At 40.4% G+C, this 19,982-nt stretch overlaps 1 pseudogene; it reads left to right on the top strand.

The window, feature by feature from the left end:
- Positions 1 to 16,226: 16,226 nt before the first annotated feature.
- LOC129167968 (uncharacterized) lies at positions 16,227 to 18,873 on the top strand (annotated as a pseudogene).
- The last annotated feature ends 1,109 nt before the right edge of the window (positions 18,874 to 19,982 follow it).

The following is a 19,982-nucleotide window of genomic DNA, read 5'->3' on the forward strand; positions in this document are numbered from 1 at the left end:
TTCTAAATACGGGTTTTAACATTATTTGAGCCCTGTAGATACGAAATAACGCCTATAGTCACCTTTACACTCTTGTTATTCATTCCTTACATCACATTGAGACGGCCGCTAGCTAGCAAGCTAGCCAGCTAACAAGCGAGGAAGCTATCCCGTTAGCCTTGAATTTATTTCTTCTAAACTTAAAGGAAAACTGCACTTTTATAAGGGAATTTTGCCCATCATCCACAATCCTTATGTAACACTTGAACGCACGTCTTTGTGTTTCGTGTGCGTTCTAAAGTTCTCAAAACAGATAAAAAGAGGCAGTCAAGAATGCACGTAAGGGGACGCAGCTATTCCGCCTGTAAAGCCTTCTGAAAAAACCTCCAAAAACCCACCAAAAATGTTCAATTTACATAATGTGACCTGCATATTAACCTCGGTACAGCAACATCGTACGTTACTGGCGTAATGACACCACACCACACCACACTGACTAGCGACTAGTCAGCTAGCGACTAGCCAGCTAGCGATTAGCTTCAATCGCAATGCCTCAGGCTGCTAGTGAACGGTAACGCTTCATGTTGGAGCTGCCGCGATTGTTGCTGTGTTTTTATTTTGGAGTTTGGAAAAGTTAACGCTAGATGTAGCGTTCCTTTCTGTGTCGCTATGTGAAATCAATGCACCCAGGAAGGCTAATACTTAAAAGGATCAAAATACAGCAAAATACTGTAAGTATTACATGTTATCATAAATGTGAGCGTGAAGGATTGTTTGTCTATATCTTGAAAAAGCCAAAAATGTACCACTTCCACACAGAATGGGAGGAGAACTTATTTTTCACTCGATCATGTGGGACATGCCATGGCTGACTTCATGCAGTGTTAAGGTAATGTAATGTAAGTTAATATCTCAATGTTTTGTGTCATTAGTGCCTCCTAGTGACCAGAATTTTGCACAATAGTTTGTTTTGCTGCCAAATAACAGTGACAGTGGGTCCGGCGTCAAAATAATCATTCATTAGTGGTGAGTAGCTATACGTTTTATACTTCAAACGTGTTCAAGGCGTGTGTGAGGCACGTTTAGGGTGTAAACATAGATTGTGTCGCAAGTGAACCATAGCGATTGAAGAGAGAAGGGGCGTCTTCTAATCCAACGACTACGACAGTCAATTTTATTGCAAATGTTCATCTGAAATCGAAGGAAAACATCAACGTCAAGCTTGCAGGAGTGTTTGGAGGGGTGGAGCGAGCTGTGGCGTATCAATTACTAATTTTTTACATTTTATTTATTTATTTATGTATATAAAATAGGGACAGTACATATTGAGGAACATTTACATGATATGTAAATATGTCAGAGTTTTGTGCCTACTGTGAGATCAATGAAACCTGCAATAAAAGCCTGTTGTTCCGGCGATCAACTTTGACGTTTGTGTGTCTCACTCAACATTATAGTAGCATTACTGACACCTAGTGACCACTGTGGAATACCACAAGCGTCTTTGAATGCGTCTTCTGAATGCCCTAGATTTGTATTTTAGTTCTTTGAGCCAGTTTTATGCTTGAAAATGCTTAACTTAGGCAAAAAATAACAATTTGCATAAATATGCATACTATGTAATAGGCCGTATTTAACTATGAAACAGCATGATTTATTAATTAATATATTTTTGAAAAACCGTGATAGAGTGAAGCCTCAAAATTTGAACCACAAAGTGGAGAGGTCTTACTGTAGCCCAAATTTTGGTATCGATCCGATACTGAGTAAATACAGGGCCAGCTGTCAGGCTCGAAGGAAGAGCTTGACACCAGCACTGCCGATATCGACACCAACACTGTTTACTCGAAAGGTTTCAACATCCTTGAATGATTTCATTTCATTTGTTGATCATGAATATAATGAGAACATTTTAACAACTACAAATGTTTTTTAATCAACAAACGTCTATTAAATACAACAATACAAGCAATGTAACAGTATTAAATAATACTAATAATAAAATTATAAAAAAAGAAAAGTCAATAATACAAAATAGTTAAACAAAAGTAAAAACTATGATTGGCTCTCATTAAAATCCTTATTCTCTTTGGTGAATATTTGTTAGGAAATAATATATGCATATAACAAAATACAACACAACAAAAAACAGATATCTGTGAAAATAAACAGCTCAATCTCATTACCCTAGTATCGATCAGATACGGATGCTACCACTGCTATCGATATTTGAATCAACCCGCCCACCCTTGTTCAAATACTAACCAAGCAAAGACGTAAGAGCCAATCTTTTCTGCAATTGCCAAATTGAAAATAAAATGTGTTTAATTTAAGTTCAGTTGGTCCCAGTATTGACCCCTGCGGTACACCACACCCTGTATCCATCCAAGCTTGACTTTTATTTCTCTAGTATTGTCCATTGAGAAGATATACTGTAATAAAAATGGCTGCTGAATGTGAAGTGTTTATCTGTAGTATTCCTAGTTTAGCAAAGTGCCTTTTAACATTTTTTTGACATGATATCACAAGCGTGAGCGGTGATTGTCGGCGGGGACAAAAACAATCCAGAACGGTTCCAGGACCAAGGACAGCGAAACAGTCTTACTATGAAAGCTTTGTGACTCTCCACTCTGCCGGGCTGAGGTGGCGTTATGTTTCGTGCACACTGAAAATGAGTGCGCAAAGCCGAAGAATCATTTATCTCAACCAGCGCGGCCTTGGTGTCACGCACAACCATATTGCTCATTCATACGCACCGTAGCTGGGGGCTGAGTATGGGCAGGAATAAGATTTTATAGCACATTCCAAGCCCTGTGGTGCTGATTGTTTGGGATATGCAACATTTAACTGCTTAGCTGAATTGATGTGGTGGCAGCCTAGAGAACAGGTCCTCGTAAACACAACCAGGCGGGTAATATGAGCTGAGCAAGCTCAGCTAAATCCTCCATCATGCCCCTAATGTAGGCATTTAAATTGATTTTTACTCTGAACGTTGAGTTTCAAAGAAATATTTGCCCCACAAGGCAAGCACTTGAGACAGAAGTCGGTCCTTCAATCATTTTTTCATTAGTTTGCAGCTACTTCATCCGTTCACTGGGCCATCAAGGAGCCATTGAGGACAGTTTGCGATGCAGCAGGAAATTACTTAAAATGCAGCGTTATTTAGAGCTGCTTAATCATGATACCGTCCTTATTACCGTCTAGCCCTTGCGGTGTTTACCAATCTGGATCTTAAAGGTTGGAAAAAGCCTTACACATGGGCGCCATTTGCCCAATATAAATAGTAGCAGGTCATTAATGAATGTGGATGCGAAAAACAAAAGGATCAAAAGGGCACACAAAGGCCACTGTGATATTTTGTAAAGCAACACGTGTTTTCACCCTTCCTGATTTCTTATTTTATCACACTTACCTGTTTCAGATTGTCATACACATGTGAATATGAGTCAATGACAACACAGCTGAACATAAAATGCTGTTTTTAAAAGAAACTTTTTATTAGTAAGGGAGGAAAAAGAATCCAAACCGACACGGCCCCGTGTCAATAAGTGATTCTTTTTCATTTCTGCTGTTGGTTTTTTTTAAATTTATTTTCCAACTATTTCATCTTTCTTCATATTCATTTTCTTCTTTTCTTCTTCTATGACTTTATTCCAGGAATATTTTGACTTTATTCTTGCAACTTTTTCTGCAACATAATTTTCCAAATATTACAACTTTATTCTTAGTTTTGTTTTTCATAACATTATGACTTTGTTATTATTTCAACTTTGTGCTCCTGAAATGATGTTATTCTTCCTCATTATTACGAGGCTATTACCGTAAAATTGCAACTTTTTTATCATCAAAATACAACTTTTTCCTCTGAAGATTTTCACTTTCTCGTAAAATTACAGTTGTGTCTTCCATTTATGCTGTTTTTTAATTTTTTTTAATTATCCACGTATTTCAACTTTCTTCTTGTAAATTTTCCTCTCATAATTCTAACTTTATTCCCATAATATTTTGACTTTATTTTTGTAACATTACAACTTTTTCCGCAACCGAATATTCCAAAAATTCCAACTTTATTTGTTGTTTTGTTTGTTTCTCGCAATATTGCAAATTTAAAAAAAATAACATCTTTCTTTAATATTTCTACTTCATGCTACTAAAATGGATTTATTTTTCCACCTAATATAACAAGTTTATTCTTGTAAAATTGTGGCATTTTTGCTTGTTAGAATATGACTTGCGTCTTTTAATATTTTTACTTTATACTCATAAATTACAGCTGTTTTTTTTCATTTATATTGTTGTTTTTGTTTTTTTTATTTTCCAACAATTTCACCTTTGTTCTTGTAAATATTTTTCTCATTATTATGACTTTATTCCCATAATATTTTGACTTTATTCTTGGACCATTATAACTTTTTTTGCAAATTTTCCAAAAACTTTATTTGTTCTTTTTTTGTTTTTCATAATATTACAACTTAAAAAAAAAAAAAACATCTTTTTTTTCAATATTTTAACTTCATGCTACTAAAATGACGTTATTTTTCCTAATAACACTATGAATTTATTATCGTATAATTTCACCTTTTTCTGGTTAAAATACAACTTTTTTCTTTGAATATTTTTTTTTCATTTCCGACATTTTTTTTGTTTTTTTTCAATTTTTTTGGCTTCATTCATAAAATTTAAACCTTAGTTTGTCTTGTTTGTTTTTCATATTACGACAACTTTAAAAAAACGTTAATATTCCATTATTCTCATAAAATTACAACATTTTCCTTTTAATATTTTTACTTTATTCTTGTAAAACGACTGCTGATTTTTAAATTTTTGCTTTTGTTTTTTTCTTTCTTGTTATAATTATAATTAAAATTATATTTTTAGAATGTGGCGTGGGCCAATAAAAAAAACAGTGGCGAGCTGCAATTGGCCACCGGGCCACACTTTGGATACCCCTGTATTAAATGGTAGGCCCCTTTTTAACCAGGTACTCATTTATAAAGACGATCAAAGGATCATGAAACGGCACCAGTACTTTGAACTCACACTCATGATTCCAGTTTACAGTGTCTTGTGGTGAATTTATAACTGGCGTTAATGTTTTAAAAGGTGTTTACATTTCCTTAGGTAACCTATTTAGAAAAAAGTATTCATTCCTGTGGGAAGTAGAAGTATTCTGGACGTACACAATGCATGAAAAACAGAGAAAGGAATAGTTAACCCATTTCACCACACTGACAGAAATAACATATCGCCGGATTAATGCTTGCTTGTTTGGGGCGTGTGTGTGTGTTGCTTTGTGTGAAAAGGTTCTCATGCTTGAGGAACTCCAGCTTGTGTCTAATTGTGTCTCTGTGAAGTTAACCATGGCACGCAGTGTGTGTGTGTGTTTGAGCTCCAAGTTAATGAGCCCCTCCTATACCCCGGAGTGTGTTTCGACCCAAATCGGCATAATTAACATCAAACCCAAATATCTGGAAGACCCATGCGCTCCTTTTCACCATCTCAGAAGCGGCATCCCTCAATGCATTTATATGCATGTGAAATGCTGTCCATTTATTTGCACATAAATTGCTCCGTAAACTTTACTAACAAGTTGTGTTTTCAGGCCATTAAAAAGAAAATCATCTTGCTGTTAGACAGAGACTTATAAAGCCCCGGATTTGAAATCTCCACATCTGCGGGGACTGCACTGTCCAGCTGTCTGAGTGCACCTGAAGTAGGCTCCATTAGTGCAGCTCTGTGGTCAGTCTTAGAGAACGACGGTGCTTTGGTGAGTGCGCGTGTGTGTCTCTGCATGAGTAGATGACTTTATGGTCGGTTATATACTGCACAACCTTACAGGGCCCCTGACATGACTCATCAACTTTGATTAAATATGTTATATCTTGTTTGTAATTATCTTTTGCATTGTTCAATTTTTGAAAGCGAAAGGTGAAATCTGAAAAAAATGACATTTATAGACAAACTAGCTCTTGCGGTTCAGCCTCATTCTGGAAGTGATGTCGTCGGGGTGACGCCTCTCAGCTAAAATAGAGTAAACAAACTCAAACTAGACTTAGTTCAGTTTATTTTTCATGTAAATAGTAGTCATGCCAAAGCGTTGCTGCTGGATGTTCACATCATCAGAGTGATACTGTAAGTTTCTTTTCTTTTCCAAAAGACAACAACGGACGAAGCAGGTGCAGAGAACGAGAGTCAGACAGACGCCCACCTCAAGTTCTGTTCTTTGCAGTGATCATTTCACTGATGACTGCTTCTAAAGAAAACCTGTAGAAGAAGCATTTGGCTTGAAGGTACGGTATAAACGCATTTTGAAAAAGGATGCTATTACGCCGGTACACAGGAACAAAAACACAATAACGACTACTGCGTCAAAGTTGCCACAGAACAGAGTAAGTCATGTCTTGTTTACATAATGTCTTCTCAACACTATTCCATGATAGCGACAAGGCTGCAAAGCATTATAAATGTAATATAAACATCTTTTCACGGCCATATGTGAAAGGCTATGAAAAACCCTCATAAAGAAGCTGATTTATAACAACAATTGAAGGCTAAGAAACTCCAGGGTAATTTACACTTACCATCCTGCGTTTTGAAGGTGACCAATCTTCATCTCCATGTCTTAAAGGAAAACTGCACTTTTTTATTATTTTGCCCAACATTCACAATCCTTATGTGAAACATGAGCACATATTTCTTTCCCTTTTCTGTGCGTTCTAACGACAGAAAACAAGTTAGTATGAGCCAGCTAGCAATGCACGTCATGGAAGGTAGCTACGTATTTTAACCATAAAGCCCTAACAAAAAACCCTCAAAACAACGCCAACAGTGTTCCATTTACTTGACTGACCTGTATGTTAACCAAGCTACAGCAATATTGTTGTCGTAGCAGCTAACACAAAAAAGTATATTAATCTGGTGGCGTTACACAACGCCTTGCTTGTCTCAGCGTCACTCACAGCGCCTCAAGCCACTGCAACGGGACAGACAGAAGGGTGGATACTACTGGCTCTCAATTTCGCTACGAGGACTCATCAAGATGCTCGTTTGCTGGAGCACTTGTATCATCAATGTACTAGTTAATGCATGATCACAGCATGTATATAAAACCATAAAACATTGTTAGAGTTTTTTTTTAAGAGGGCCTAATTGTCGAAATAGGCACCTCCCATGACGTGCAATGTTAGCTTGCTCATACTAACTCGTTTTCTCTCACTTTGAACGCACAGAAACGGGAAAGAAATATGTTCATGGTTCACATAAGCACTGTGGATGATGGGCAAAAGGAAGGCTTAAGTCCATGTTCTGCAAGTTCTCTATTTCATCTCCCAATGTTTCTTCCTCCTTTTCTCCTGGAAAACACATTTCTCAAATCCTGGCTCTAATGACTGTAAACATCCTCCGTCTCGTACGCCGCTGTTTGTCTATCTGAGTGATAGTACTCCTACGGCGTCACTTCCGGAAATGAGACTGAACAAAATTGCAAATTTACCGTTCGCTTTCCAAAAAAGGAACAATGTAGAACATAAATACAAACAATATACAACACATTTCAGCAAAGTTGATGAATCATGCCAGGGACCCTTTAAGTCCCAAACTGAAATATTTCCCAGCGTTCCAGTGCGTGAAACTGAGCAACTACAACAACAACAACAAAAAAATCATCTGTGATTGTATCTATGTTTCTTGCTGTCAAATTAAATGGTTTGAGCAATTTCCCAAACAGCAGAGGAAAAGATCACATGTGATAGCTTCAATCATTTTGAGACAGACAGACTAGTGATAAAGAGCAGGTGCTGTGATTTATGTGTAAATAATTGCTGGTGGTGAAAGATGCGAGTGCATTTCCATATAAATGTGGGGTGAGGGGAGAGTGGGGGACAATACAGTTGAGAAACTCTTATTGTTGTTCATACTGTGGTCTGCATGGCTTTAAATCAATAACAAGCGCTCACATATGCTGGGAAGATAAGAATGAGTAAAAGGTACACGCGCTGTGCATAATAAGATCATCTTCCACGAAAAGCACACAGGACATGAAAGCTGCACAAACAGCTGTCACATGACATGCAAACATTTGTTCCCCTAATCACAGCCGAGGAGAGTCTTACAGCATTAGTCTGTGTGAGACCGAAACACCAGCGAAACGCCCCCACACACACAAGTGAACGTGTCGATCATGTCCTGGCTTGGCACACACACACACACGCACACACACGCACACACACGCACACACACGCACACACTGACAGCTGTCAGTGGTTAGATTTATCTGCAGCTTCCCCCGGAGTCTTTTCTGTGGTGGTGGGTGCGCGGGCTGAAAGGAAGCAGTCATATCAACGTATAGAATTCCAGCTTTGGTCAGGAAAATATCTAAAAAGCAGCACATGGAACAGTGACATGCTGTCTAAAGACAAAGAAAGGGTCTCCCTCATAATATTATGACAAACAAAGAAAAGAAAAATTGGCATTTTTTTGGAAAATTAGGTTGAGGAAAAAGTAAAAAAAAAAAAAAACTCCAGTCATAATATTACAAGACGAAAAATTACAAAGATTATTTGACGGAGGAAGTTGAAATATTTGCAAAATGTAAAACAAAAATGTTAAAAGTGAGTGAAGCTGATATTGATAATACGCTTTTTCACCTGTATGACAAAGCTGAGATGAAATATAGATAACTTCTTAGCGTATCTCCATGTGTTGCTGTCATGAACGGCTAAGCTGGAGTAAGGATCCCAAATGCAGAGAGTGACGCTTGAAGGTTAACAAAGGTTTTAATGTACAACAGAGGGTAGTAACAAGAAGAAAACGCGGTAAGAGAGTCAACAAAAACACACAGGCCGAGCCTTGCAGAAATAACAAAAAACACTACTACATAAGGTAGTAGGGAAAAGGCTAGAACAACTAAAAAGTACCCCAACAAAAGGTAGCGGGGAACAGATTAGGAGTCCAATACAAAAGAGCTGCTGGGGTAGCCAAGCAGGAACAAGTACTCACAAATACAGTAGGTCTAACACTCGAGGACCAATCACGAATAGCTAGGACGGGAGCTTGAAGAGCGAAGTAGCTGAAGGTACGATCTGGCACCTAACGAGTCCCAGTACCCTGCTTAAGTACACGCCGCCTGTAATAGTGTGCAGGTGTGTGCAGGTAGCTCCGCCTCAGCCGTCTTGGTGGCAACTGCAAGACACAGCAGACAGGCGGCAGCACAAGGACGGACACAGAATGTGACATGTGACAGTTGCTTTACTAAATGTCAAACTGGCAAAGTTGCATCCTTTCATTTTTCACTATGTGGCCCTCTCTGGAAACTGTTTGGACACCCTTTTGACGTGAGCGTTTGATTGCTACTCGGGGACAGCTTCGACTGGCGAAAATGACAACGATTGGCCAAGACGTGTGGGGAAGTTGCAGGCATTGGAGAAAGTTTGTGGGTACTTGGTTGGATTTACGTGGCTTGGCCCGACTGCAACATTTCCAAATCCCTAAGGGTCTGATTAGCTAGCTGACCTGGCACACGGTGGGTGTCCTTCCTGGGTAGGACAAAGTAAAAGTTTGGGAACCATAAATCAAGTGGAATACAAGTAACAACCACTGTTCCAGCTTAAGGGAAAAAAAGTTCAACTGCAGCTATTTGGGAAGCAGAGGGACTTAGAAGAAAGCCTGCCAGAAAGTAGAAGCAGCCTGGCGAAGGGTAGCAGTAAAAATGTCTGTAAGATGTGTGTGCTACATCCTTTACTCCCAGGAAAATGCATCTGGTTTGCTGATCGTGAGCGCACCTTGAAAAATAACGTCTTGAAATGCTGATGTCCCCAAAACATTTGCTATTTTGCATCTAACTCTGATTCCGATGTTGAAGATAGAGTATGTGCCTGATCATGAGCATTGATCTCCGCAGCTCATAAATGCAGAGAAGATTGTGTGCATCAAACGACCATTTCCAGTGAAAAGCTACAGATTAAGGTGATTATATATGATTTTTATTTTTTTTAACCTTTGGGCTTGTGGCTTATGCATGCTTTGGAGGGATCTGCACGCAAAAGTCCATTCTGGTTTACAGCTTTTGGGAAAGAGCAGATAGTGAGTGGAGGGATATCCCTAAAGCAAGATAAATAATACTAAAGCTGTCCGCATCGCCAAACAACACAGGACGTAATGAGAAAAAGGATATGAGATATGGTAAATGGACCTTTTAATAGTGTGCTTGTGCTTTGGCGGTCTCCGTCCAGTCTGAAAGAGTACTGGCACGCATTTATGTGCAGGCACACACACACACACACACACACACACATATAACAAGGTGCAAACAAGCAGGACAGAGGTGTTTGTCTCTTTCTGGATATCCCCTGATGGCTTTTCATCTGTGATTTCTCAGGAAGTCCATTACTATTGCAGACGGGCATCGTGCTCCTGCTCCACAATCAATAGTCTCCCATTAAGGTGATGAACGGTCTGTTTCTCCAAACTGCTACAGTCAAGACAAATTCTCAGGACCTACTGATCCAAATCCGTCAGTGTGGATATGACAGCATATTCACACCCAGAAGACAACGTGAAGGCTGAGGAGAGAATCTGACGCACACGGAGAAACTTGGGACATCAGATCCTTTTTTGTTCATTTTTGGGTACTGAGGTTACGGTCATCTCCAACCGGTGCTGAGAGGACGGAGTCTGATACTGATTATGCTCTTAAAATACACTACATTGATTTCTGCTCAGTGCAGGAAGATGTGCTCTGAATTACAAGAACTTACCGCGGCTCAACGTAAAGCAGATACAAAAGCGGGAGCACGACTGCATTTTGCCACAACACAAATTCCAGTCGGCGCAACGGAAGTACATGATGCAGTGTGACAATTAACATTCATTTCGAATAGTTTGACAACAGAAGACTGATGAGCTGTGAGAGTTAAGCGAAACATTGTTGCTAGGTAACTGTGATTAATGTTCTTATGTGACTGGCAGTGACGAGCAGTCAGGGGAGGCAGAGCTTCATTGAAATACGATTAAAAAACAAATGGTAGTGACCGAAAGGGCAACATCGCGGGTGCAAGAGGCCAAAATGAGTTTTCGCCGTAGGGTGGCTGGGCTCTGCCTTCGAGTTAAGGTGAGAAGCACTGTCATGCGGGAGTACCTCAGAGTAGAGGAGCTGCTCCTCCGCTTTGAGAGGAGCCAGATGAGGCGGCTCCTGCATCTGGCCAAAAGCAGCACGTCTACTCACAAGACAAGCAGTGCACACAAGCGAAAGAATCCGACGTGTGGCTAAACAGTGTATTTCTTTTCCAGTACCCGTACTCACAGACGTGTTTCCACTGCTAACACTAGCTAGGATGCTAGCATTTTGTTTTCAAAAGACAAGCTGAATAGGGACAGGGTTCACCGAATAGAAAACATGTTCTTATAGTTACAATGGAAATTAAATGATGCATTTCCACCCCATTTTCGTTATGTGGAAGCAAGCTAGGACCGGAAGTGTGTCCTGTAGCTTCACTTCATTTTATTTTTCTCCACGTCCCTTCTGGGGCTCCGTACTAATCCCTCTCATTCTATTCCATAGCTTGAGTAGCACAATGTTGAAACACTAAAAAAAAAACATTTTTTTTTTAAGTGACCTACTAAGTAAAACAGTGAATAAAGTTGACATTTTTGGGAAAAAGTTATAATATTGCGAGAATAAACTAAAAATGTGATTAGAATAAAGTCACAATTTACCAGAAGAAAAGTTGAAATTTAAAAAAACAACAGCAGAAATGGAAAAAAAAAACAGCAGTGATTTTACAAGAATAAATGACAAATATGAAGAGAAAAAACGGCACGTTCTAATGAGACAAAACGTTTTTTGAGACCAGAATGTAAAATGTAAATCATAAATATAAAGTATAACACATGGATGGATGGATGGAATAACACATGCACGTCAAATGTCATTTTAGTTGCAAAAATGTGTTATTTTTTAAAAATTGTAATATGAGAAACAAATGAAATAAAATAAAGTTGTTTTTTGTTTTTCTTACCTATCAAAATGATTTTTACCCATGTCCCCTTGGGGGCTCCGTACTTTATTGTAATCCTGAACACACAATTGATTTTTGGTAACAATTTATTTATTTATTTTTTCTTTTTCTTTTTATTTGAAAAGAGGCCATTTTTCCCGCCGAAAGCACTCGTCATAACACATCCACCATAAGTCGGTATGCATTTATAAATCCGTGCTAATGCAGGTAAAATGCATGTGCCACATTTAGAAAGCCCACCAAAAAGAAGCTTCGCTGATACTGTTTTTTCATCAAGCGTTGAGATTTTGCATTTTTTCCGGCGGTCCCTGAACGCCCCATAGTTGTTGTGCTGTGACTCCGATTCCATCCGTTCATGGATCATCTTAAATAATTGCGACGGTCACTTTTATTGCAAATGTTGAGGAGGAAAACATCAACATGGAGCTGGCAGGAGGTGCAGGGGGTAAATCTTAAATTCCTGTCGACTAAAAAAAAAAAAACAGGTCAGGTGTTATGGAGCGAACAAGAGCTTGACAGCTGACATGCTCCGTTATCAGGAAGTGTTTGGGGAAAACAGCAAACAACCATGCGGTTTTGTGAGAAGCTTGGGGCGGGATATGTATGGAAATCCACCGTGACAAAACCTCACAGTGTTAAGTTGAGCTTTGCAAGAGTTATGCTAATGAATTACCTTATCAGATGCAGTGGAAGGACTTTGAATGCATCAAGGAATCGGGCATTGCCATGTCTAAATGTGTCGGGTTATCCGGGAGGACACCGACAGAGAATGTTTTTCACGGAACAAATAACAGATCTTTTAAATCAATATTTGATTTGTGAAGCAATAAAACGCACCCGCGGGCTTTTGTGCTCCAGCATGGCTCTGAACGCTGCGCTGGAGACAGCCTGGGTAATATAAACTATAAGTACTGACACTGAGTGTTCTATTGCATCCAGCGCCATCCTATTATTGTCATTTCCCCCACACATAATCAGCCTATTAGAATATGATTTACGAGCGTATGTAGCGTAATAACAATATGTCACTAGTGACACTGCAGGTGTTGAGTGCAATCTGGCGACATCCCTCAGGTTTTTATAGCAGGTTTAGCATCGGGATGCATCTTAATAGAATTCTTTTCAAGTGATGGGGAAAAAAATCAGCGTAGAAGCTGACTTGGGGTGACGCTAGTCCGGGGGTGTCCAAAATGAGGCCTGGGGGGGGGCATTTGCGGCTGAATTTGCTGTTGTTTTTTTTTATTGCCACTCTAAATATGTGCAATAAAATTATTGCACATATAAAATTGTGCACCATTTTTCATCTACTTTTGTGAAGGCATTCACACATATAATTCAACGCATTCACACGTATAAAATTCTCCGCCGTTTTTCTTTGTCTTCTAACTGCTCCTTCATGTTTCAACCGATTCAAACCATTCAAGCATCAAATCGTTCGGCTCATTCGGGAATAGTGTGCTATCTATTCAGATTTTAAAGAAAAATTTAAAAAATCCCAGAGTTTCCAAAAATTCCACAAACATTTGTTCCCATTGAAAATGAATGGGCCATTTTTCCACCACATGGTGGTCTAGTGGTTAGCACGTTGGCCATACAGTCACAGTCTGGAGATCAGGAAGACCTGGGTTCAACTCTCATTACTTTAGTAGCACAAAGCTGAAATATTTTTAAAAAGGCTTTTTTTTAAAGTCGTAATAATATTAGAAATAATTCAAACAAATGAGGTGGACATTTTTAGAAAATTAGTCTGGGGAAAAAATTGTAATATTAGAATAACGTCATGATTTACCAGAAGAAAAGTTGCAAAAAGCAAATTGAAATAGTTGGAAAATAAAAAAAAAAACACAAAAAAACAGCACAAATGTATAAAACAGTTGCAATTTTACAAGAATACATTCAAAATGTTAAGAGAAAAAGTCGTAATTTTCCAAGAACAGAATAAATTTGTAATATTATGAAAACATTTCATTTTAGTAGCATAGACTTTAAAAAAAAGTTGTAATATTTTGAGAAACAAACTCAACAAAATGAAGTTGTCATGGGGGGACAGAGGGGGGTTAAAATATTATGGACATAAAGTCAAAATATTACAAAGAAAACTTATAAAGATTATATAAGAAGAAAGTTGAAATATTTGGAAAATTTTAAAAAAGCAGAAATGAAAAAAAAAACGGCAGTAATTTTACAAGAATAGATTCAAAATAGTCCGAAAAAGTTGCATTTTCATGAGAAAAAAGGTAGTATTTTTTGGAGAACGGTATAAACTCGAATGAAAAATAATGCAATTTTAGCAGCAGAGTTGAAATATTAAAGAAAAAATATGTTTTTGTAATATTATGAACAAATATTTAAATTTTCTTCTTAAATAATGTTCATACATTTTCTTTTCGTAATATTATATTCCTATAATATTATCATTTTTCCTCAAAAATGACAACTTTATTTTGTTTCATTTGCTTCCGTGATATGCTTTTTCCCCTTTATGACAAAACTGAGATGAAATATACGTACTGTATGTGACGTATGTGTAGCATATCCACATGTGTTGTCCAAAAACCCAGTGGTCTCGTGGGAAGAATCAGTTTTGTTTTGAATTCCTTTCAAAGGTCACGTCTAAGGAAGCTGCAGCGTGTGCAGTCCTTCAGGGGGGGCGCTCGTGGCAGACGGCTTTGGGTTTGTCTTCTTCCGCGCACAATAAATATGACAAAAGGCAAATTTGTCATTGAACGCTTTATTTCTTCTTCCGGCTGGTGCTAAGGGGAATTTCCCACCAATAAAGCCGAGGTTCGTCATGAGGGCCCCGCGGACGCAAAGCCCTGAACATGAATAATGCATACAAGCTTCATTCAGACAACAATTGATGTTACGCTTCTCAGCTTTTCTTTTCATCACGGCTGCAAAACTTTGCTCTTTTTTCCCCATTTTTGCTGTTGCTGCTTTCTGGGTTTTTTAACATTTTCTAAATATTTCAACCTCGTTCTTAAATAATCTTTGTAAATTTTCTTCAAGTAATTTTATGACTTTATTCCCATGATATTGTAAAAAATAAATAAATAAATGAAATAAAGCATTTTTCTTTAATATTTCACCTTTATGCTATTAAAATGAGATTATTTTCCCCCGCAATATTACAAGTTTATTCTTGTAAAATTGTGAGCAAATAATTTTTTTTCCCCAACTATTTCAAATTTCTTTTGTAATTTTTTTCTAGTAAATATGAGTATATTTCTAAAATTATTTTATTTATTTGATTAATTTTTAATTATTCGTTGTTTTGTCTTTATGCTCCTGTATGCAACTAAAATGATTTTTCCTCATAATATTACGTGTTTATATATATATATATATATATATATATATATATATATATATATATATATATATATATATATATATATATATATACATTTTTTAACCTATTTCAACTTTCTTCCTGTAAATGCTCTTCTTGTGAAAATGACTTTGTTTGTTTGTCCTAATATTACGACTTGTAAAAAAATTTTTTTTTCTTTAATATTTCCCCATTATGTCACTAAAATCACATTATTTTTCCTCATAGTATTATGAGTTTATTTTTCTAAAATTGCGACTTTTTTCTAATTAAAATGTCACTTTTTAAATATTTGTTATTCTCATAAAATTCCAACAATATATATATATATAGTAAATATATAGTAAGTACGCAGGACTGGTCAGCGACTGCCAGCAGGCCGACTGGAGAACAAGGTGTCTCCCTGTGGAGGTTGGATGTAGGGGTTTTGCAGCCCGATCCTTGGCCAGAGCCTTCAGTCGTTTAGGCATCGAGGGAGAGAGAAAGAGGAGAGCTATCCGCAGTTCCACCGATGCGACAGAAAGAGCCTCAAGATGGCTTTGGCTCAAAAGAGGGGAGCCATGGAAGCTAGCTAGCCATCTGGACACAAGCTGGGGTCTGATCAGCCCCAGCTGGGTCACCTGGAGGAGGGCGTATGATGTTGAAAGACCCGAAACGCCTTAAGATCCCAGGAGCATCACTGAAGATGTGTCCATACCAGGCATCAGTAGATGTATGTACACAGCGAATCTCTGAGTGATCAGTGAAAGCTAGGAAAAACTGAATGACAACCATGAAGAGTGTGGTGACTCCTGGAGAGTCAGTGACAGCCCGGAGAGACGGCAACCGGGGCAGAACGGGTCGGCAACCCAATCTGCATCCTCCTCTGAGGAACCTCTGAGGAGGAACCCAACCAAGCTATGATGAACCCAATGGAAAACTACCCCCAGGGGTGCCCGAGAGGAGGGGAGGATGAGCACCCCAGTCGGACGGATTCAGTGGCAACAGACCCAAGCAACGGACAAACGACTACAACCAAGCGGTGTACATGCAGTAAAGTCTGCAAGAACATCCATGGCTTAAAGATCCACCAAGCGAGGATGAAGTGCCCATTGGGAGCAGGTGTTACACCTGGTGAGACGCAGGAGGTGCCAGGCCTGGAGTCACCCCATACTGCCCAGTACCTCCAAGTAGTGCAACCTAATCCCTCAAGCATCAAGTCCAACAGGAGGCGGATCAAATGGCCTGCAGCGAGCATGACCTCACTTTGGCAACAGTTTGACGATGATGTCGACCAAATTCTGGAGGGATTGGCCAAAGGAGATGCAGACAAGAAGCTTCAGGTGATGACAGCAACCATTGTCAGCATTGCAGTGGAACGGTTTGGTGAGGAGAAGAATAACTCTGGAACAGCTTACTCAATGAATCAAAGAGCGGTCAGGATTCACAAAATCAGGCAGGAGAAGAAAGCGCTGAAATCCCAGTACAAGGTGACAGGACAAGAGGAACGCACTGGCATTGCCCAGTTAATGTGCATTCTACGGAAGAAGATCCGAGTTCTACACCGCGCTGAGTGGCATCGGAGACGGCGGCGTGAACGGGCACGCAAACGTGCTGCTTTCATCGCTAATCCCTTCAAGTTCACGAAGGATTTGCTGGGGCAGAAGCGCAGTGGCAAACTGGTCTCCTCGCAGGAAGATATAGACCTACATCTGAAGGAGACGTACGGCGACCCCGCAAGAGAGCAGGAGTTGAGAGAGTGTAACAACCTTATAGAACCCCCTGAACCAGAAGTGCAGTTCGACATGTCAGAGCTGCAGCTAACGGAAATCAGGGAGGTTGTCCGCAAAGCAAGGGCAAGCTCTGCTCCAGGACCGAGTGGCACTTCATACAAAGTGTATAAGAACTGTCCCAAACTCCTGCTGCGTCTGTGCAAAGTCCTGCAAGTCTTCTGGAGAAAGGGGAGGATCCATGACCAATGGAGAGTTGCTGAAGGGGTTTGGATCCCAAAGGAAGAAAATTCCACCCAGCTTGACCAGTTCCGCATCATCTCCCTGTTGTGCATTGAGGGCAAAAGTTTTCTTCAGCACTGTTTCCAAACGGCTGTGTATCTACCTGGCAAAGAACACCTACATCGATTCATCAGTCCAGAAAGGAGGCATTTCAGGAATGTCGGGTTGTCTGGAGCATACGGGTGTGGTGACACAGCTCATTCGGGAGGCCAGAGAGAACAAGGGCAACTTGTCAGTGTTGTGGCTTGATCTGGCAAATGCTTTCGGTTCCATTCCACACAAGTTGGTTCAGCTCACTCTGACGAAACATCACGTACCCAGCAGATGCAGAGACCTCATCGCTGATTATTACAACAATTTCAGGATGAGGGTCTCTTCAGGAGCAATAACATCCAGTTGGCACAAGGTGGACATCGGTATCATCACAGGGTGCACTATCTCTGTGACGTTGTTCTCCCTAGCCATGAACATGCTCACCAAGTCTGCTGAACCAGAGTGCAGAGGGCCCCGCACGAAATCTGGACAACGGCAACCACCCATCCGGACATTCATTGATGACCTCACAGTTATGACAGAATCAGTCCCAGGCTGTCGGTGGATTCTGAAGGGGCTTGAGAAGCTGGTGGGGTGGGCCCGGATGTGTTTCAAACCTGACAAATCCAGATCAGTGGTTCTGAGGAAAGGAAAGGTAGAGGACAAGTTCCGGTTTAACATCACAGGCACAGCCATCCCAACTATCTCAGAGAAACCAGTCAAGAGCCTGGGAAAGGTTTTTGACTGCTCTCTGAGAGACACAACATCTATACAGTCGACCTGCACTGAGTTGGATGGCTGGCTGAAATCTGTGGACAAGTCAGGCCTGCCTGGGAAGTTTAAAGCCTGGGTCTACCAACATGGCATTCTTCCCAGGATCCTGTGGCCCCTCCTTGTTTACGCAGTCCCCATCTCGACAGTTGAAACCATGGAGAGGAGGGTCAGCAACCACCTCCGGAGATGGCTTGGATTGCCAAAGAGCCTGAGTAGCATTGCACTTTATGGAAACACCAACAAATTGCAACTGCCTCTCAAATCCCTGGAGGAGGAATACAAGGTAACCAGAGCCAGGAAAGTGGTTCAGTACAGGGACTCATGTGATCCAAAGGTGGCTAAAGCAGGGATCCAAGTAAGGACGGGCAGGAAATGGAGGGCAGAGGAAGCAGTTCAAGAGGCAGATGCTTGGCTGCACCACAGGAGCCTGGTGGGAGTGGTCACACAAAGCCGAGCAGGGCTAGGTTCCTTTCCGTGTCCCCAAATGAACACCAGGGGGAAGGAAAGGCGACGCCTTGTTCAGGAGGAGGTGCGAGCAGCATTGGAGGAGACCAGAACCTGCAAGGCAGTGGGAATGAAACATCAGGGAGCTTGGATGAGATGGGAGAATGCGGTCGAGAGGAAAGTCACTTGGGCAGCGCTTTGGAAATCTGAGCCTCACCGCATTAAATTCCTCATCCAGGCAGTGTATGATGTGCTTCCAAGCCTGTCAAACCTGCACACATGGGGCATAGTAGAGTCACCAGCATGAGTTACCCACTAGATTTCTCAAATGTGTGTTGAGCAGTTTGCTACCACAACTCACGCATCTCATTAACATCTCACTTCAGACTGGAACATTTCCAAAGCCCTAACAACTGCTGTCATCAAGCCGTCTTGATGCCACAGTACTGAGCAACTATCAAAGCTGCCGTCTTGGAAAAGGTTGTATACCAACAGCTTGCTGACTTTCTCCTCTCTAACGATGTGTTTGATACTTTCCAATCAGGCTTTAGGCCCCACCGCAGCACTGATCAAGGTGACAAATGACATCCGTCTGAACACAGATGCAGGCAAAGTCTCACTTTTAGTTCTGTTAGATGTGAGCGCTGCCTTCGACACGGTTGACCATGTGATCTTATTAAACTGGGTGGGAATCTCTGGTACTGCTCTAAACTGCTTCAAGTCCTATCTGGAGGACTGGAAGTACTTGTTGGAATCGGTAACTGTGTCTCAGACCAAATGGCTATGACCTGTGGAGTTCCCTAGGGGTCAATCCTGGGACCCCTTTTGTTCAATCTGTACATGCGTCCTTTAGGCCAGCTAATACACAGCTGCAATGTGTCCTACCACAACTACACAGACCACACTCAGATCTACGTGTCAATGACGGCAGGTGAGCATGATCCTGCAGATTTACTTTGTCACGGCATCAAACACATCGCAAAACAACTTTCTCCAGCTAAACTCAGACAAACCTGAAATCATTGTCTTTGGCCCCCATAAACAAAGAGAAAGCTTTAGTAGCCACCTTGAGACGCTATCTCTTAAACCTAGTCATCGGTCGAGAAATTTGGGGGTAATAATGGACTTCGATCAGCCACATTATATGAATAACATCATCAGCTTTTTACCACCTAAAAAACATTTCCAAAATCAAGGGAATGGTGTCTAAGATAATCCATGCTTTTGTCTCCGGCAGGCTAGACTACTGTAACAGTAACTGCCTTCTCGCCGGGCTCTCTAAACGAGCTGTAAAACAGCTGCAGTACAGCCACAATGCTGCTGCTCGTGTCCCGACTAGAACCAGGAAATATAATCATATTAGTCCAGTACTCAGGTCTCCGCACTGGCTTCCTGTCGCTCAAAGACTAGACTCTA

Source organism: Dunckerocampus dactyliophorus, chromosome 2 (genome assembly GCF_027744805.1).
Source record: "Dunckerocampus dactyliophorus isolate RoL2022-P2 chromosome 2, RoL_Ddac_1.1, whole genome shotgun sequence".
In the NCBI taxonomy this organism is placed as follows: Eukaryota; Metazoa; Chordata; class Actinopteri; order Syngnathiformes; family Syngnathidae; genus Dunckerocampus; species Dunckerocampus dactyliophorus.